This window comes from Anabrus simplex, chromosome 1, assembly GCF_040414725.1.
Source record: "Anabrus simplex isolate iqAnaSimp1 chromosome 1, ASM4041472v1, whole genome shotgun sequence".
NCBI classification, from domain to species: domain Eukaryota; kingdom Metazoa; phylum Arthropoda; class Insecta; order Orthoptera; family Tettigoniidae; genus Anabrus; species Anabrus simplex.
In genome coordinates, this window is record NC_090265.1 from 1,423,893,965 (window position 1) to 1,423,915,524 (window position 21,560).

Here is a 21,560-nt window from a genome sequence, read left to right on the forward strand (position 1 = left end):
TACAGGAACGTCCTCAGATTCTATGAAATCACTTAAATCGTGCATATTTTTTATAGAATCTGAGGATGTTCTTGTAGAACGAAACATGTCATTCTTTGTTTAATAGAGTATGTAGTTTTTTACAGGTGTATTATAGTGTTATAATTTATATTGAAATTGTGTGTTTGACAGACCAGAAAGCTTTTAAGTTACAGTTACTAAGTCGATACTGGAAAATATAGCTTACTTCTTAACACATCAAGGCATAGATATACATAGAAAATGCCAGATGATAAATGTTGCTATCAAATTGACTACATTTTAATCAAATAATGGTATAGAAACCAGGTGAAATAGTCTGGTATTTCCTGGAGAAGATATATATTCAGATCACTTATTGGTTGTGATTTGCAGATAATTTAATTTCAGATGGCCTCTTAGGAAGAAAAAAAAAAAGGAACCGAGCAGTATTTCATGACCAACATACAAAGATCCACTTGCCACTGACTAGGAGCTGATGGGATTGAGAGCATTACCCCTAGTGAATCTGAAGAGCTGTGGACAGTGACCAAGACTGATGTGCAAAGAGCTGGAGAAGTCATCAGGACAGTACAAAGGGTAAACCGCAAGCCATGAGTTCAAGTTGAACAAGGAAGTAGATCAAATATCGCTGACAGAAGAATACAAATAACATCAAGGAAGCAAAAAGGATTTTCTACAAGTTTAATTAGTATGGTTCATTATTTCTAAACATGAATGAAAATGAGAGAGCTTTGCAGGAAGTATGTGGAAGACTTATACAGACGTGCCAAACCTCGTGATTTAAGCAGAAGACTCTCGATTTTTCATTGTTCTTCCCAATCTCCCGATCACTGGGACCAATCCCCCCCCGGTTTTCAGAGCAGTTTCAGTAATTTTCATATTATTTTAAACTTCCGCCTGTTTCCTCATTCTATCGATATATGGCTGAGTATGGCTGGTCAGTAGTAGTTTTAATACTCACAACCGAATGGCAGTACGGGCCACAGTGGCCAGTCATATGCTCCTCTTTGGTCTATAATACAGTCAAATACCCAAATAGTTTAATAATAGGAAGTGTAAGTCACAAGCGAATAACCTAACCTCAGAAGTAGCATGCCATAGACGTCTACCTGGGGCAGGACCTGCATAAGTGCTCATGTTATGTCACGTAATAGTGCTTCTTGGTTGTATGTCTTAATATTTGTATTGGCCAAAATGTCAAAAAGAAGAAATATGATGCAGTGTTTAAAAGGGCTTATAGGGAAGATTTTTCCATATTTCAATGAATCCAGGAAGGGACCAACATTCACATTCTGTACTATATGCAGGTGTGATTTTTCAGCTGCGCATGGTGGGAAGTGCATTATACTCAAACATGTGCAAACAAAAAAATCATACCGTAAGGAGAGTGTCCACTGTGTAGAACAAAACTGAACTTTCCATGTAAAAACCAAGATGTAAATCCTGTGACGAATGCCGAGGCTTTATTTAAGTTATTTATTGTAGAACATAACCTGCCTGTAAATTGTGCCGACCACGCAGGCCTGTTGTTTTACAAAAAATTTCCTGATTTGGAAATCACTAAATGATATGGGTGTGCCAGAACAAAAACAGTGGCTATCATTACAGAAATATGCACGAAAGAAAGGGCAAAAATTGTTATCACATTTGCAGTTGAATGCATTTTCTCTTGCTGCTGGTGGTAGCAATAAAAATGACTTGAATATATATCCCATTGTTGTAACATTTTTTAGGCCTGAACTCATTAAAATTCAGAGTTGTCTACTCTCTGTGCCTAATTTAGAAGGGGATGGTACTGGAGCTAACATTGCCAATATTTTGCTCTCAACTTTTCAGGAATTCCTCATTCCATTAAAAATCTGCCTAGCTCTGGGTGCTGATATTGCTTCAGTAATGGTAGGATTAAAGAATGGTGTGGCAGGATGTTTGAAGCGGGAAAATAGTGACATAATCATTGTAGGCTGCTCTTGTAACCTAATTAATTTTGCTGCAGAGAAGGGTGCGACGTGCTTGCCTGTGAAAGCAGATGAAAGTATCTATATATATATATCTGCCGACTCACCAGGTTCTCCTTGGAAACAGATTAGTAATAGTTTTTGCTCTGAGAATCTCCAATATTCGATCCCCCGCCGAAAAAATATTAAGAGTGTTCAGGGATCACGTCTGTCTGTGGCTTGGTCATTCCAGTTCTGGAACTTTGGACTGTTGGATTGGCAGCATAGTATTGTTTGTTAAAAGTGAGAATGTGTGTGGTTTTTCATTTGATCGAGTACGGTATTTCATATGAAAGCATTGCTTTTAATCGCGCCATTACTACTGGCGTCATTGTTTATTTATTTATTTATTTATTTATTTATTTATTTATTTATTTATTTATTTATTTATTTATTTATTTATTTATTTATTTATTTTATTTATTTATTTATTTATTTATTTATTTATTTAATGCATATGCCACCAACAGAGACACGCTCCAATTATAGGTGGCTTTTACAAATTATTTGAACAAATAACATAGAAATACCGAAAAGAAGAAAATGTGAAAACGCTATGTAAATGAGATGATAATGCTCTGTATGAAATGGATGAAACAATATATCGTATACAGAAGCCTGTTAATAAATCAAACAAAAAATTGTAACAAAATCATGTAAATATTATACATATAAACAAATCACTTCGACGAGAAAAATTCTTTTAATATATTTACATATGTGTCATATTCATAAGCAAAGTCAAGATCTATATGATACTTATTAACTAAGTTATTGTATGTTTCACACATATTGATAAACGGAGAGTTCTTAAAAAATACAGTTTTGGAGACTGGAGTAATCAACAATTGCCAAAATCTTAAATTTCCTTTTCTAACATTAAAACATAACTCGTGAAGCGAACTATTATCGTCAATTAATGCATTAACCATCTTATAGAGATAAATTTGTTTGGCTATTACACGCCTACTGGCTAGCGATACATATTTAAATTCATTCAACAAAACTTCATATGAAACATAATTTCTAAAGGGGAATATCTTATATTTTTTTATCATAAATATATCTTAAAAAGCGTTTCTGCACCCTTTCAATTTGATTTTGGTAAGATTTATAACATGGAGACCAAATTATACATGAATACTCAAGTTTTGATCGGACAATACTATTGAATAATAAGGTGAGTGCATACGTGTTAGAAAAATCTCTTGAATTTCTAATTATAAAACCCAATTTCTTATAGGAATCATTAACCATTGTATTAATATGCTCCTTGAAAGATAAATTTCTTGTAACAATTACCCCTAAGTCATTAACAGAGTGGACAACTTTGAGTTCTTCATTATTAATTTTATATTTATAATTCAATGTATTTTTCTTATTTGAAATCTGAAGGAAACAGCATTTATTTATATTAAGTTGCAAACAGTTTTCAATACTCCATGCGTATAAGTAATCCAAATCATATTGTAATTTCAACATATCATCAACATTTTTTATCTCTTTATAAAGTTTGACATCATCAGCATATAATAAACACTGAGAAAACCTAATTCTAGTGGGCAAATCATTAATATATAAAATAAAGGATAAAGGGCCAAGGTTAGACCCTTGTGGTACACCAGAAGTAACATTGTATGTGAAAGACTCATGTTGATGATAGTAAACATATTGTTTCCGTGCTCTAAGATAAGATGCAAGCAGTTTTAACCAAGGAGGGGTCAGACCAAAGCATGACAATTTTTTCATTAAAATGCCGTGATCTAATTTGTCGAAGGCTTTGGAAAAATCTGTGTATATTACATCGACCTGTCCTTGATTATTCAAAACGGTATAAGCATATTGTATAAATTTTAAGAAATTAGTCGTAGTTGATCTACCTGGCATAAAACCATGCTGATTGATATGTATACCGACCCTCACATGATTAAATATACGCGTGTACATTATTTGCTCAAATACTTTAGCCGGTGCACACAAAATACAAACAGGGCGATAGTTTTCAATATTTTTACTGTCCCCACATTTAAAAACTGGACACACTTTCGCTATCTTCCATACTTTTGGAAAGGTTTGCGTTTTTACCACAACGTTATATAAGGCTCGTAAGGGAAAATCCAACACATTCGAACATGCTTTCAGTACGTACGGCGGTATTCCATCAACACCACATGACCTTTTAGGTTTTAATTTTTTAATAGCTAACTTATATTCCTTTTCATCCACTAATTCTAAAGATAACGGATAATTAACATACACATCAGATGAATCAGGAATATCAAAGGTTGGTGGAGGTTTCGAATATACCGATCCAAAAAGGTTGGAAAGCCATCAGCTATACTTTTATTATTATTAAGTAAGATATTGTTAAATTTCATGCCCTGTTGCAGACCCTCCTTGGTATCTCTTTTGCATTTCATATAGCTCCAGAACTGATTAACATCACTTTTGATATTCTCTTCAAGTTTAGAAATATAATTCTTATACGCTTTACTGATCATATGTTTCGTTTCTCTCCTTAACTGGTTAAATATTACCCTACTATACTCTGAATGTTTCCTTCGCTTTCTGTGGATTTCCTTCAGTTTCAAGTTATTTATTATGTCTTTAGTAAACCATGGAGGATACTTTTTCTTTGTGTGAAAATTCTTCATAGGTACCGTTTCACAAAATACAGAGTGTACCTGAGCATAAAAATACTCAACAGCCTGGTCAGCGTCTGTAAATTCTACAATCCTAGACCAATCCATTCGCTCAAACCTTTTATACATTTGAAAGAAATTAGCCCTTCTAAAGTCAAATAACTGCTTAGGTTGTTCAGGTTGTTGTGAAACATGGCTACTCTCTCTGTTTAATAGTAGCGTGACTGCAATTGCAGGATGATAACTATCCTCCTTAATTAAGGGGCACTCATCTCTATATACTGTTAATGTGTTAACATTCGTAATAATAAGATCAAGTGTATTTCCATTTGCATTAAGAATATTATTGACCAAGTGCAACTGATAGAGTGACATAAACTTAGCTAAGGTTCTATATGCAGGTCCAAAATTTACAATATTACTTTGCTCACCAGTAATTAATGGCAAATTAAAGTCACCAGCTATAATATCTAAATTGGAAAGGTCCTTATTAACTTCAAACAATCTATAGAAGTCCAAATATGCTTCCAATTTGGTTGCAGGTGGAAAATACACTGACATTATTACATAACTGTGACCATTAACTATAATTTTTACACAAACTGCTTCAGTATCACCAAAATCTAACGTTATTTGTCTTGATACTATAGAACCTTTAACAGCTATCAATGCGCCTCCTCCTTTTCTTGTACCTCCACGATCTTTTCTATACACATTAAAATCCCTACTAAACAGTTCGCTGTTAGCAACATGAGATTGTAAGCATGTTTCCGTAATCAACAGAATATCGTATTCTAATTCACTATTGTTAACATAAAACTCCGAAATTTTAGTGTTTAACCCTCTTACATTCTGGTAGTAAATATTAATTGCATTAAAAGTCATTTTTCTCAAAACAAAAAAGTTACACAGTCTCATTTAATCCATACACATCGTCCAGGGTTTTTAGATTAAACACCTGCCGATCACCCTTTCTTTTTCGGAGTTTAATGTTGTAATTACGTATATTCATTTCAGTTGGGAAAACAACTAAGACACTCTTTCTGAGGATGTAAAAAGGCCGGTGGAGAATGAGTGTCTGCCATTATAATGAAAACTCCCCAACCTGATTTGTGACTGATGGTAGGCAATTGGGCCTACCATTACAATAAAAATTCCCTAACCCAGTCTTCATATGAGAAAAGACGTTAGGTGACTTCCCCTTCGCGTTTCTAGGGTAACGTTAAGAACTATGCAATTTAGACCCCTAATACAATCTTGCTCACAACATGTACACTACCTAACCTGGAATTCTGTATACATTGTAAAATTCTGCAGCGAAGCACGGGTACATCAGCTAGTAATTGATATATTTTATTATCTGGAAAAGAGTGCAAAGAGGAAAGGAAAGTTCAGAGAATTTCAGACTTTACACAACACAGAGATCAGGAACATTCTGAAGCATGTGCCTACTCGATCGTTATCACTAAGGAGGAAATTAGATAGGATTTTGCTGCAGTGGGACCCTTTGGTTACTTGATTCAGGAGTGAAATTATAAATAAGGATTCTCAGATAGGAACTTTGAAGACTTACAAAATTCCTAAGCACAGTCTATGTGCAGATGTGTCTTGTTTGTCTGGAAAGGTAAAGCATTCTCATAACATTTCATCATACTCCTCAGTTAAAAGGAAAACCCAGTCATCAGTTTCACCCAAAAAAAAATGAAACTACTGATGAACTAAGAGCCGTGCTTTATCGCATGAAGAACGATTGTTCATATTCCCTTCATCAAATTTACATAAATCTTTTTGCCTTTTTCTCTCAGGTGTTATGGATATCTTTGAGAATCCAAACGCAGCTCTTCAGTCAAGTATGCCGCACATCCACTTATTGAAGTCGATTTTGGAAGAACTATTGAAGAATGTGATGGCAAGGTTTGTGAAACCACACGTTATTAAAAGCTCTTCCTCTCTCCTTGATGTAGATTATCATACTCCAGCAAATCAAAAGGTTGATTGTGATCTGATGATAGGGAACTCTGCATTTGTTTTGGTGAAGACTTTGAAGTCTGAGGAAAAGGGCATTTTCTTTAAGTGTGTTAGAAAGTGTTTCTCTTCATCATGTGACTACATGGTACACAAATTTCCGTTCAAAGATGAAGTTTTAATTAACGCAGAAGTTGCATATATTTCTGCTATAAGTTAGGCATCATTTTCTAGCCTTCGATGTTTCATTAACAAGTTTCCAAATAGCTGTTTTAAACCCGCAGGATATCCTTCTAGTTTGCAGAGACTTTAACATCAGGCATTTGGCTTGGAATCCTGGTCCTGTTATAAAACAAAGATGTGCGGAAGTCGTCTTACTTCTTGAAATCGTCAGTGAATTTGGTCTCAAGCAAATGTGTCATTTCCCAACAAGAAACAAGAACTTCCTGGAGCTTGTTCTAATCTCGGATCAATACTGTGGACACTTGAACTGCTTTGAGACGGAAAAGGTAATTACATCCAACCATCGAGATGTAGAATTCACTCTATCTTTACCGCGAGTTATGCGCCCCGTACCACAGAGGAAGTTTATATTCGCATGGAGTAAGGCCGACTTTCCTCAAATGAGAGATTTCATTTCGTTGTTTCACTGGAATTTAATCGAGGACTCCCCCTCCGTCGGTGAGGCATTAACCCTTTTCTGCGACTTCCTTCGCACTGTAATAATAGACACTACCGTCCAGGATAGTTAGCACATGGAAGTATCCATGCTGGTATGACTCTGAGGTAACAGACAAATTAAAAGAAAAGGAGAGGGCAAGAAGGAAGTTTAAAAAAAGCGGGCCATAGTAGTGATTATGTGCAATTTTCGACCATACGCGGTGAATTTAAGCGTCTTCAGCTCAAAAAAATACAGAAACTATAAAACTTCGATGGAATCAAAATTAGCTGCCAACCCGAAGTGTTTCTTGAATTTTGTAAACAACAAACGGAAGTCATCTCGCCTGCCATCTACTATGCTTCAGGACGGGAAAGAATTACAGGACAAGAGGAGCATCTTAAACAGTTTTGCAGATACCTTTGAAAAGTATCACTCACCTGCCGCACAGTGTAATCTATCCACTTCGTCCATGTGTGTTATAGGCTTAACTTCAATAGTGACCTCTCCAGCAGAGGTATCTTCAATTCTTGCATCTTTGGATACCTCCAACTCATGTGGTCCAGATGACATACCCGCACTAGTATTGAAAGAATGTGCATCTGTGCTAGGTAGGCCACTTAGCATCATAATAAATATGTCATTCTTGTCAGGGTATTTTCCATGTGAGTGGAAGGAAGGTTATGTCTACCAGTGTTCAAGAAAGGAGACAAAATGGTGTTTGATAACTTTGTTATTGTCCCTGATTTAAAAGGTGGCAGAGAAGATCGTGTATAAGAAATTGTACAGTTTCACAGTATATTAATGTAGCGCAGCATGGTTTTGTACAGAAACACTCTATCGTGTCCAATATGCAGGTGTATATCAATTTCATTTCAGAATCTCTGGATAGGAGGCAGCAAGTGGATGTTGTTTACACAGACTTCTCCAAAGCCTTTGATTCAGTTCAACATGATGCTCTACTCATCAGATTGTCAGCATATGGGATAGGAGGAGGTGTTTTGGAGTGGATTAGAAGCTATCTCACTAATAGGGTTTGCGTAGTAAAAGCTGATGGTATTCCGTCAAAGTCGTACCATCCTGCTTCAGGTGTCCCCCGAGGCTCTTTACTGGGCCCTCTTTTCTTTGTCATATTCGTAAATGATATAATATCAGTTATACAACACGGTAATTGCCTTCTCTATTCTGGCGATCTAAAGTTCTTTAAGGTGATCAATAGTGAGGTGGACTGTAAGTTGCTACAGTCTGACTTAAACCTCTTAAGTAATTGCTGTAAAAAGTGGCTGCTTGGTTTGAATACTTCAAAATGCAACACAATTACATTTTCACGTAAGTTGGAACCAGTAAATTACCCTTTCCATTTATGCAATTTCCAAATATATCATGTGAATGAAATAAATGATCTTGGTGTGACACTTTCAAACTGTTACGGCCTTTAGACAAGATTTCTAGGAAAGGGTTTAAATTACTTGGCTTTCTGAAAAGAAAATGTGCCGAATTTGTTTCTCCTAGAACGCTATTAACTTTGTTTTGCACTCTGATCAGGCCAGCGTTAGAATACTGTTGCGAGGTGTGGCTACCTTCTCAGCAGTATTTAATACAAAACTTGGAAAGAGTCCAAATAAGGTTCATGAAATGGATCTGCTACAAGGGTTTGGGTATTTATCTCTCTTCGTCCGATTACGAGTCTTTTTTGTGAGACTATGAGAATGAGGTCATTGCACTCACGCCACAGATGTGCCAATGCCCTCTTTCTTTATGAGTGTCTTATGAATAGAGTGGATTGCTCAACATTACTGGAGCTGATTCCATTATATGTTCCTCGTCGCAATACTAGGCAAAGGTATATTTTTCATCTGCCTAAAGTGAGAACTGTGGCTCGGGCTAACTCATGGCTGGCGAGGGCACTAACATCACTGAATGAGGTGGGTGAATCGGTGGACCTTTTTCACTCACCCCTGTCTAAAAACAGACGTGCCCTAATGACGTCATGAATGTAAGGCCCTCTATGTAAGATATATAAATGTTACTAGATGTAGTTTAATACTGTCAATTATTTAAAGAGATTTAATTTTTTAATTAATTAATTTATTTATTTATTTATTTATTTATTTATTTATTTATTTATTTATTTATTTATTTATTTATTTATTTATTTATTTATTTATTTATTTATTTAAAGATGTTGTAAATAGACATATATAAATATCTCTAGATTTAGTGTCATCTTGGTTATTATTTTAGGAAATTAGTGTTATTTATTTAAGGTGTATTTGTTGTATATTATGTTTTATTGAATCATCTTTTATTGAGAAAATAACCTGTTGATGATAAATAAATAATGCTATTCTGTTCTACATTCTGACTAGTGAAACAGAACATTTGGATAAAAAAAACTGATATTTTGCACTCCCAGTTCTGTAACTTTCAGCTCGAAGAAACAGACCTGGCAAAATGAATAATTGATATTCAGTGGGCATTGATAGGTCAGATGAAATCAGCTGATGGTGTACTTAAATATGACAGGCTCTCTAAGATGATGCTTGCTATTTTATCAATTCCACATAACAGTGCAGAATGTGAAAGGATTTTTAGCAGAGTCACAAAGACAAAAATACAGTTCAGATCCTTGCTGTCCGAACAAACCTTGGAGAAACTTTTAAGCTTAAAATCAGTTCAGCAACGCAAGTGCTTTGAGCAAAAATTTAGTTCCGAGATTCTGAAGAGGGCTAAGTCCCCTATGAGTGTGTTGAACAATTACTCGTAATGTGCTCAGCATGTTGAAGAATGAGAAGTCACATGTTCCTAAAGTTCAGGTATGTCCAGTAGTATTCACATGTAAATAATTAAAAAATATATATGTTGGCCAAGTAGAGTTGTTAATGTATTGAATTATAATGAATTAGTGATGTATCGTAATGCGTCACGATTCGCTGCCAAATTTCTCCTGACTTTTTACTTTTGAAAGTTGGCATATCTGCTTACACAGTGAAACCATTCCAGTCTCTTGGACACCAGTGGCACAGGATGACAGAACCGTGGAGGAGGGTGGAATAACTACGGGAGAGTTTTGTGATGCTCTTAAAAATCAATGGGACCATAAGACGTAGTGTGTCAATAATATTCCTGCTGAGCCTCTTAAGTACAATTGTGACCAGACACAAGAATGGATCTTCCAAGTTAACTTAAAAAATTATGAAAGAGATGAATGACCAGAAGAATTTTTGCTCTTCAGTTATTTTAGCATACAGTTGATTGCAAAGATTACAGGACAATCAGCTTAATCCTTTGCATATCAAAAAAATGTTAAATCCGTTTGGAGAGCTGTATATTGAGCGGTATCTTGATAGACACAATTTGGCTTTTGCATAAAGAAGTCTATTCACAATTAAGTATTTATTTATTTTCCACCTAGTCGATACAATGATTGCTTAAGGCAATTTTTAATGGTCAAAAGTGGTACATGTTTCGTATATTATCAACATCTTCAGCCACACAACACTGTTTAGATGAAAAATATATAAAATTGACAAAGTAATGCTTTAGAGGAAGTGTCCTTAAAATTAACATAAGATTGTTTTAATCTTGTCAATCTTATGTTAATTTTAAGGACACTTCCTCTAAAGCATTACTTTGTCAATTTTATATATTTTTCATCTAAACAGTGTTATGTGGCTGAAGATGTTGATAATATACGAAACATGTACCACTTTTGACCATTAAAAATTGCCTTAAGCAATCATTGTATCGACTAGGTGGAAAATAAATAAATACTTAATTGTGAATCTATTGAAGTGCGATACGGACCATGAAGCTGATTTTATGCAATAAAGAAGTCTACTCGTAGCGCAATTATTTCTTTGCACTGTTTAGAAGAGAGGATGATTGACTGTGATAGAGACCTTGCAGGGTTGAGTGGCTCAGACAGTTGAGGCGCTGGCCTTCTGACCCCAACTTGGCAGGTTCGATCCTGGCTCAGTCCGGTGGTATTTGAAGGTGCTCAAATACGCCAGTCTTATGTTGGTAGATTTACTGGCCCGTAAAAGAACTCTGCGGGACTAAATTCCAGCACCTCGGCGTCTCCGAAAACTGTAAAAGAAGATAGTGGGACGTAAAGCAGATAACATTATTATGGTGGAGACCTATGTGTATACTTCGACTGTAGGCCTAGATGATGAAAAGGCATGTCATAAGTTGCCCTGGATATGCTGTTTCCTCTTCTGGTGCACACAGACTGTTGACAGCATGTGATATATTTGGTGTTCAATTCTTACCAACATCAAAGTGCAGTTATCTGTTTTAGCAAAGAAGTCACAACCATTGCAAAGATTTGCAAGGGGATAAGATAAGCTTTTTCTCACCATTATTAATTTCTTCGCTGAATGGATCATAAACAAGTTCCTAACATACCCAAACAAGGGGTTAAAATGTAAGGAAGACTAATATAGGCCATCAAATCTGTTGATGGCCAAGCTATAGTCACACGAAGTCCAGCCATCCTATCAAGAATGCTGCTACTGCCAATTGCACACCAGTAGTCCTACAGCAGATAGCTCAATTCCAATACCTTGGCTAGATTATCACAGAAAATTTGCAATGGCATCCTCAACCCACATACACAAATAACAAAGCCATATGTTTGGTCTTTTGTGACATACTCTGCCAAAACCTGTACACTCAGTAAGAAATAAAAATAAAGACTGGAAGCTTTTGAGATTTGGTATTTGCATCAAATGCAGGAAGTAAGTTGAACAAAGAAGATGACCACTGCTGTGGTGTGGGACACTCACCAGCTGTTGAGTCAGATTAGGAAGCGACTGCTCAGGTGGATAGGCCATATGCTTTGCCATAGCAGTGTGATAACTGAAGTGATTTAAGGCAAAATACCAAGTGCCCTCAAGGAAGACCAAGGAAGACCTCCTTGAAGACATTCCTTGAAAATGCCAGGCTGTGAAGCTATGAAGAGGTGAAACATACTGTTCAAGACCGAGCCAGTTGGAGACGACTTGTCAGGGAGGCAAACAAGTCGCAAGACTGAATCCTTCACAACAACGTTCATCTAATGTTTAGACCAGATGCTTTGCTCAACCTGAGCACAGTCAAGTTATTTTTTTTTTTACAGCTATTAAGGGTATGTTTTGGAAGGTGGTTACTATTGTATAGATCTTAAGTAACTTCTAACTAGCAAAGCACCTATCCTTAACATAAGATAACAACTCTGTTTTTTTTTTGTTTTTTGTTTTTTACTCAAATCTGTGCCTTTTCCCTTTACCTCTCAATAGCATCTTCTTCTCACCGATGATCACTATCATTCTTATTCGGTCCTCCAATGACCAAGGCTGCAGCTGAAAATTTTGCACCCATGTGTTTCTTGCTGTACTCTAACCACGCATGCTTATATGGTAAGTCTCTGCTCTGAATCTGTTTCCCATTGAAATTATACATTCTAGGCAGGATATAAACAGAAGAGAATGTGCATCTTTAAACAAGAAATTTCGAGAAAAGGAAATATTCACATCAAAGAAAGGAACAAGGAAAATATACAATCATAATTAACGAAACACCTTATCTCTATAGTCCTTTTGAATCAACCTCGGGCAAAACTGGGTATCACATAATCAGTGTGGTGAACTTCACAGTCATTAATTTTGGTTTTGAGTACCCTTGTTGCCCTGAATAAACAGTCTACTTCATACTTTTTCATTAAGGTAAAAAAGGGCAGGAAAATAGATGGAAGTTGCAAATATAGTACAGTGAGGTCTTGGTTGTAATCCACTCTATTTTCTAAGGAGAATATGATTCACCAATCAAATTACAACAAACTTTAAAATTGAGAATGAGTAGTTTGATATATTAATCTCATTTTAATTGTCCTGATCCCATTTATCACTGTTATAGACATCATTTTTCATGCACCCTGGTTCAGTCTACTACTGACCTTTGGAAAGAGCAGACCTTGAAACCATTCGGCACAGTTTCTGATGAAACATTGGGAACTAGGAACCCAATATACTGAGCTCGATAACTGCAATCGCTTAAGTGCGGCCAGTATCCAGTATTCGGGAGATAGTGGGTTCAAACCCCACTGTCAGCAGCCCTGAAGATGTTTTTCTGTCTTTTCCCATTTTCACACCAGGCAAATGCTGGGGCTGTACCTTAAATAAGGCCATAGCTGCTTGCTTCCCACTCCTAGCCCTTTCCTGACCTATCATCGCCATAAGACCTATCTGTGTCGGTGCGACATAAAACAACTTGTATTTTTAAAATGTTTTAAAAAAGGAACCCAAATAGATCCTGGCCAACAAGTCCAGAAAATTTCTTCTATATTTATTAAAGCAAAAGTCTAAGCTGTTACGAATAGTGAACTCTGTACGATGCCGTGTCTGGTACTTCCATCAAATTCTGTTCTGTAATGGTATCCTGTTGTTATGCTCTGGTTAGTAGTACACTGGTTCCCTCACTATTGTATGTTTCCTGTAATCTCATGAAACTCCAAACCTAAACATTCCTTTTAGTAGCTATTACTATTGAAATCTACACAATAGAAACTTCATTCCCAAACATACTCTAAATAGTTGTAAACATTAATTTGACTAGTTATTTACTTCATAACTGATATACAAAATAATTTTTATGGAATCTATTGGTGTGACAAACAAAAGAAACACCCCTTTTTATTTTCCTTTCCCATAAGATAAGGTTACAATGTATATCATCTGGACCTTTCAAAGGAACCAATGACTATGAGCAGATGAGTCCCTTTAGTATGTGCAATGGAACCTCAGCAGAAGAAATGCCATTGAAATCCATGATGAATAGCTTGCAGGAAGCATCTGTTCAAAAAAAAAAAAAATGGGGGAAATGAGAAACCACCATGGCAAAAAGTTTCCCAGGGAAACCAATACCCTATGGCAGAAAATTCAATTAACATGATCCTCCATTCTAGACAGCCCTTAGATGGATGATGGTGTTCAGAATCCCTTTGATGAAAGTAATGAAATTAAAAATATGGTCTCATGGAATGTGAACAGCCGTTATGGAGCTGGTAAACTCAGCAGTATGATGAAAGAAATGATGAGAGTGGAAATTCACATTTTAGGAATAAGTGAACTCTGATGTAATCCATCACAATACTGGAACACTGTATTATACAGAGAACAACAGTGAAGACTTCATGAATTCCATCAAGAAACAGATTTGGTAGTATTTAACACATGGTTTAGGTTACCAAAATGTAGACTGCTTTTGTGGAAGTCTCCTTATTACAAACAATTCCACAGAGCTAAAAGAAACTATATCTTACATGGAGATCTTGCCAACTTGACCCCACCAATTTGCTCTATTTTCAATTTACATTCAGACCATGGCTAGTACTTTCACTAGTTCAAATTTCAAGATGCAACTCCGACACAATTCAGAGAAAATGTCCTTGTGTGTAGCCTGTTCTTCAGTGCATTTTGCATGCTGTGATTCTGGATATGCTCGTGGTTTTTAGAGTCCATGCCTCATTGCCATAGCATAGCGTTGGTCTGCGCAAGGTATTAGATAAGTGCAAACAAGTGTGCTTTTTCATAAGACAGTGCTTCATTACATGTTGTTGTATTATTTTGGTATCAAGTCTTTTCTAGAAAGTTAGGAACGCATAATGGGATAAGCACAAAGACAGGTCAGTAATAGAAAAGGAAACAAGGATAGACATGAAAACACAAAAGGTTAAGGACAATCCCCACATCTTCATACACTGCTGTCTTCAAATAGATAAACTCTCTTGTCATTCCCAATTTTTTTATAGATCAGGTCATTTCTGAAAGGCATGAAATGCTAGAGAGGGATCTAGTTGGATAGCAATGTATTAAGTAGTTTGTCCCACACCAATGTCTTCGTCTTAATGGCAGACTGTATGGAAACCTTGCAGTCTAATATGTTGAAGCTTGAGAAGAAAGTATGACATGAAAAGAAGCTTATCCAAGGCTAAAGCGATGTCAGTTGGGAAGAAACCTAAAAGAGTTCCATTATCAGGTAGGGAACATGGAATCTTTTATGTCTGATAACCAGTTACAGTATTGTTTGGTTTATTACAGACTACCTGTTACCCGTGGCTTTGCTCACGTGGCTTTCGTAATTTGATAAAGGTAATCATTCCTTGCTACTGCACTAAGAGATTTTCTGAAAATTTGTTAGGCATAAAAACTTACTGAATAGTTGAGATTCATTTACCACAATTTACCCCAGCAAAAAATGAATGGTATTGCCTTTCAGAGCTAAGGCTGCTATTAGCTGTGGGCGACTAGTGGCGCAACTAGTTGCTCTGGCGAGTCACGGGCCATTGGATCAAATGGACCCTATTAGCCGCAGGCGACTAGTGGTGCAACTGAGCAATTAGTTGCCGGCCATCATCTGAGCCGGCAACTGCTCTGGCGACTTTTAGTTGCTCAAATGCGTGACAGGACATTGCAGTAAATGTAGCCTATTAGCCACGGGTGACTAGTGGCGCAACTAGTCACCCGATGTACCTCCCCATGCATATGGAAACGTCACTCAAGTTCGTGTTCTCACACCAGCTTGATGTAATGCGGAAGATGGAACGCAATTGAGTCAGCAATCCACCTAACCATCATCTTTCTTCATTACCTTGTTTGGTCTCGTGCTGTGGTAGAGTGAATATTTTACTTATTTGATGGGTTTATTTATTGAACATGGAGACATCAAATACACTACAACAGCAAATGTAGGAGATGGTAAAATTATTCGAAAGTCAAATAAATACTGAAGACCATTTTTGAGGTAGAATGAAAACCGGTCACTTGGGATTCTAGAACTGAAGCTTACACTGACAAAATAGAACACTGAATTCTTGGAACAGCATACTTTATTCCAGAATTCAAAGCAAAACCCGTAGGCGAGAAGAATACGGTGAGTATTATAATGTGGTTTCTTTTTCTTTCTTTTTTTGCTAGTAGCTTTACGTCACATGGACACAGATAGGTTTTATGGTATAGCAAAGGCCTAGGAGTTGGAAGGAAGCAACCGTGGCCTTAATTAAGGTACAGCCCCAGCATTTGCCTGATGTGAAAATGGGAAACCACGGAAAACCATCTTCAGGGCTGCTGACAGTGGGATTTGAATCCACTATATCCCGGATGTAAGCTTACAGCTGCACGCTCCTAACTACACGGCCAGCTCGCCCTGTATATGAGTATTATAAAATGTTTATTTATTTATTTATCTATTTTTTTTTTTTTTTTTTTTTTTTTTTTTTTGTTAGTTGCTCTATGCCGCACCGACACAGATAGGTCTTATGGCGACGATGGGATAGGAAAGGCCTAGGAGTGGGAAGGAAGCGGCTATGGCCTTAATTAAGGTACAGCCCCAGCATTTGCCTGGTGTGAAAATGGGAAACCACGGAAAGCCATCTTCAGGGCTGCCGACAGTGGGATTCGAACCCACTATCTCCCGGATGCAAGCTCACAGCCACGTGCCCTTGACCGCACGGCCAACTCGCCCGGTTTTACTACTCTTATATGGAAACATGTAATACCCATAAAAATTCTATAATCGTTTACATTTACAAGTACCATTGATCCATTATATGTTATATTAGTGAATTACAGTTCAGCTGGGAAACACTTGTTTAGTACTGTGTCGTTTCCCGTTATTTCTTCTTTTATGAAGCCAAGCAATTTGTAAAATGACGACTTTGACATTTGCAGGTAATTGAAAATTTTACTGTCATCCTCATTTAGATCGTCAAACAATATATAATATAATCGTCTAGTCAGTCGAGAAACAAATATAGGATGTTTCCGCATTTTCCTAACCCTTCGGTTTTTCCTTTTTAATAGAAGAGCAAGAGCAAGAAGTTCTTTGTAGGACGCCATTCTCTCAACTGACTATTCCCCAGTATGAACCGAGCAATTATTCACAAGTTGCGCCACTGATCGCCTGGTACTTAAATCCTCTGGCAACTAGTGGCGCAACTAGGAACAGCCCACTCTCCAGTTGAAAAAAATAGATGTTTTTAAAAATATATTTTTAAATAGGAGATTCCAAATAACAATTTCTACGTCTGTAACATCTGCAGTATATGAGATATAAGTATCCTCATATAATAATTCAACCCCTTTCTCAAAAAAAAAACACACACACACACAGAGTAGATTTTCCAAAGACAAAAAAAAGTCTGTTTCTTTATTTTTGAAAGAGATTCGAATTACCACTTTTCACATCTGTTACATCTCCAGTTTTTTTTTAAATGTAAGTATCCTCATAAAAGGTATTCAACACCCCCCTCCTTTACCATTTTTCACTCCCTTAAGGGGATTTTCCAAAAACAAAATAATAGGGCCTACATGTTTATTTTTTAAAAGAGATTCTAAATACCAATTTGCACGCCTGTAACATCTCAGTTTTTGAGATATATCGTCATACAAAGATTTTGACTCCTTTTAGACTTCTTTTCATTCCCCTTAAGTGGATATTCCAAAAACAGAAAAATACGGCTTTCTTTGTTTTTAAAGGAGATTACAAATACCGATTATCATGTCTGTAACATCCGTTTTTGAGTTATAAGTATCCCCATAAAAAGAATTCAACCCCCTTTTCAGTTCTCTTAACACCTCCTCAGGTAGATTTTCCAAAAAAAAACTGTGTTCCTATATTCTTAAAGGAGATCCAAATTCTGATTTCCATGCCTGTAACATCAGTTTTTGAGATAGACCTATAAGTATCCCCATAAAAATAATTAAACCCCTCTTCACTTCTTTTCACCCCCCACCCCTTGAGTGGATCTTCTGAAAACCAAAATATGTGAGTTTCTTTATTTTAAAAGATGAATCCAGTACCAATTTTTGTGTCTCTAACATCTTCAGTTTTTAAAATATAAGAATCCTCATAAAAAGAATTCAACTCCTTTTTTCACTTCTTTTCACACACCCCTTTTAGTGGATTTTCCGAAGACAAAAGAATATGTTTTTCTTTTTTTTAAAGGAGATTCCAAATAGCAATTTTCACGACTGTAACATCTTCAGGTTTTTAGAAATCAGTATCCTCGTAAAAAGAATTCAACTCCTATTACAACCCCTCCCCCATGTTGATTTTGTCCAAAAAATGTGCGTGTCTTTATTTTCAAGGAGGGAGACCCAGCTTAACAAAGGAAAAAAATAGGTTAATATTCATTCAATTGTTAAATATGCTACAATTGTTGTTGACAATTGCTGCACATATCCCAGTATTGGCAAGTTTCCTGGCAACCAGAAGCAACTTCAATAATGTCAGAATTTTAATAATTTTAATATTTTAAAATAAAATATTCAAAATATCCCACCTTTTTAACAATATATCACTGTTTCCCTTAAAAATTCCAAGTTTATAAGAATTTTCGTACTTTTCCTTTTTTTAAAGTGTGTATCAAAACTCCAGCTACAAAATGAATCTCAATCATTAACATAGACTGTGATTTGGATTTTTTGTCGCATTTTTATTCCGAGCACCAGAAAATATTAATAGCTTTTTAAAAAGAAATGTTATATAAAATCAAATTTAAATCCTATTGATCTGAATGTGGTACAGATTGTAGTACAACATTATGGGAGAAAACTCTGAAGAAATCATAATTATCCGTGAATCAGTAAGAGAGTTATGAAGGAAACCGTGATATATTGTTAAAAAGGTGGGAAATTTTGAACATTTTATTTTAAAATGTTATAATTAGAATTTTGACATTATTGAAGTTGCTTCTGATTGCTTTTAAGCATGCCAATCCTGGGGTATGTGCAGCATTTGTCAACAATGTTTGTAGCATATATAACAATCGAATGAATATTGGCCTATTTTCCCCATGTTGAGCTAGGTCTCTCCCCTTAAAGGAGATTCCAACTACATGGGTAATCCCAAAAATAAGGTCTCCTATTTTTTTAAAAATACAGAAAACTATCCGTGTGGCTGTTGGTCACAATATTGTGAAGAGTGTTTCCTGCGCTCGCATATAAACATGCGCACGCCGCACTGAGGCACTCAGTCTTGGCTCGGCAGCCGTTGAGAATGGAGCTCCCGTTGGATGTTACCGCGAAGTGCGCGCAGTTATTCGGCTTTTGAATGCAAAAGGTACTGAACCGATTGAAATCCATCATCAATTGAGAGAAGTGTATGGTGAGTCGTGCATGGATGTCAAAAATATTCGTAATAGGTGTAGAGAGTTTGCAGCCGGTCGAACTGAAATTCACAACGAACAAAGGAGTGGGAGACCTTCAATTTCCGTTGAGACAGTCGTGAAGGTTGAGCAAATCATGCGTGAAGATCGGCGGATCATCTTGGGTGATATCTGCACCTTGGTTCCCGAGGTTTCCCGAAGCACCACTCACAGAATTTTAACGGAAAAGTTGAAATACCGGAAGGTGTGCGCAAGATGGGTGCCCCGCATGCTGACTGAAGACCACATGCGACAGCAAGTTGATTCTGCCTGCGCATGTCTTCAGTGCTTTGCAGCCGAACAGGACAACTTTTTGGACTCAGTTGTCAGGGGTGACAAAATCTGAGTGTTCAACTTTACATCTGATACCAAGCAACAATCATGCCAGTGGCGGCATCCTTCTTCGTCAAAGCCGCGGAAATTCAAGCAAACACAGTCTGCCGGTAAAGTCACGACAAGTGTGTTTTGGAATTGACAAGGGGTGTTGTTGGTCAACTTTATGTGAGACCTGAAAAAACTCAGACGGGCAATTCAGAACCGGAGGAGAGGAATATTGAGCAAGGGCGTAAAAATTCTCCATGACAACGCTCGCCTGCACATCACCCGGCAAACTATTGCTCTCCTGCAACAGTTTTAGTGGATCTTCATCACCCACCCACCCTATAGTCCCGACTTGGCGCCCATTGACTATTGCTTGTTCCCTAAGTCAAAAGAACATTTGGCGGGAAAGTGATTCAGCACCGACTACGAGGTGAAAGATGAGGTTCACAACTTCCTGAACAGCATGGCGGCGAGTTGGTATGATATGGGCATACAAAAACTGTCAGAGCGTCTAGAAGAATGCATCGACCAAAATGGTGATTATGTAGAAAAATAGCTAAATGTTCAAGCTGTAAAGTGATGTAAACCATTCTAGAAATAAACAGATCTATGTATTTATAAAAAAAAATAGGAGACCTTATTTTTGGGATTACCTTCGTACCAATTTTCACATCTGTAACATCTTTAGTTTTTAAGATATAAGTATCCTCATACAAAGAAATCAACTATATTTTCAATTCTTTCACCCCCTTAAGTGGAATTCCCGAAAACGAAAGAATATGTGTTTCTTTATTTTTAAAGGAGATTCCAGATACAATTTTTCACATTTGTGATACTGTATCTTCAGTTTTTGAGATATCAGTATCCTAATAAAAATAATTCAACCCCGTTTTTCAGTCCCTTTTACGATGCCTTCCCCCCTTACGTGTTTTTTCTGGAAACAAAAATACATGCTTTTTTAAAAGAGATTAAAAATACAATATTTCGGTCTGTAACATGTTACGTTTTTGAGATATACTGTGTTGTAGATATACTCATTTTAAAAATTCACCCCTTTTGTCACTCCTGTTCACCTCCCCTAAAGTGTGTTTTCCAACAACAAAATAGTTTCATTATTTTTAAAGGAGATTCCAAGCAGCAATTTTCATGTCTCTAATGTCTTCAGTTTTTGAGATACAGGTATCCTCATAAAAGATTATCAACCCCTTTTTCATCTTTTTTGCTCCTCCCCTTAAGGGCCTTTTCTCAAAACAAAATAATATGTGTTTTATTTTTTTTAAGGAGATTCCAAATATCAATTTTTATGTCTTTGAAGTGTTAAGTTTTTAAGATATAGATATACTCATTTAAACAATTCACCCCCATTTTCAACCTCTTAGCAATGGAATATCAAAAAATCCTTCTTTTGTGAGCTCCTCTAATATAAATGTATCCCCACATTTTTATTTCTTTATGTCCAATAGTTTTGGCTCAGCGATGATGAATCTGTCAGGTAGGACATTTTATTTTATATATACATATATACAGTCGAACCTCAATATCTCGAACCTCTATTACTCGAATTTTCAGTATCTCAAAATAACTTAAATTTCCCAGCCGTTTGTCCTATACTTCACGTGTATTTATTTCTGTATTACTCCAAATTTGGTTACACAAATTTCTTGATTTCTCGAAGCAAACATTTTCTCCTTGAAGCAAAAAGTACTCTGTAACTCGAATTTTGTGCAGCATTAATTGTGCAATATGGCATTTGTGGTTTGTGAGGAACAGTT

General features: G+C 36.4%; 1 protein-coding gene across 3 annotated transcripts in view; it reads left to right on the top strand.

The window, feature by feature from the left end:
* LOC136879145 (tRNA (guanine(10)-N2)-methyltransferase homolog) overlaps nucleotides 1–21,560 on the top strand; it is a 287,770-nt gene that overhangs the window by 57,208 nt on the left and 209,002 nt on the right. Inside the window, exon 2 of one of the 3 annotated variants that reach the window (XM_067152909.2) lies at nucleotides 6,463–6,571. The exons of 1 other annotated variant lie outside the window; for it this stretch is intronic. The gene's annotated coding sequence lies outside the window, so the exon portion shown is untranslated. Of the gene's footprint in view, nucleotides 1–6,462; nucleotides 6,572–16,881; nucleotides 16,991–21,560 lie in introns of all 3 variants that reach the window. One more of the 3 variants, XM_067152917.2, reaches the window with a different exon arrangement.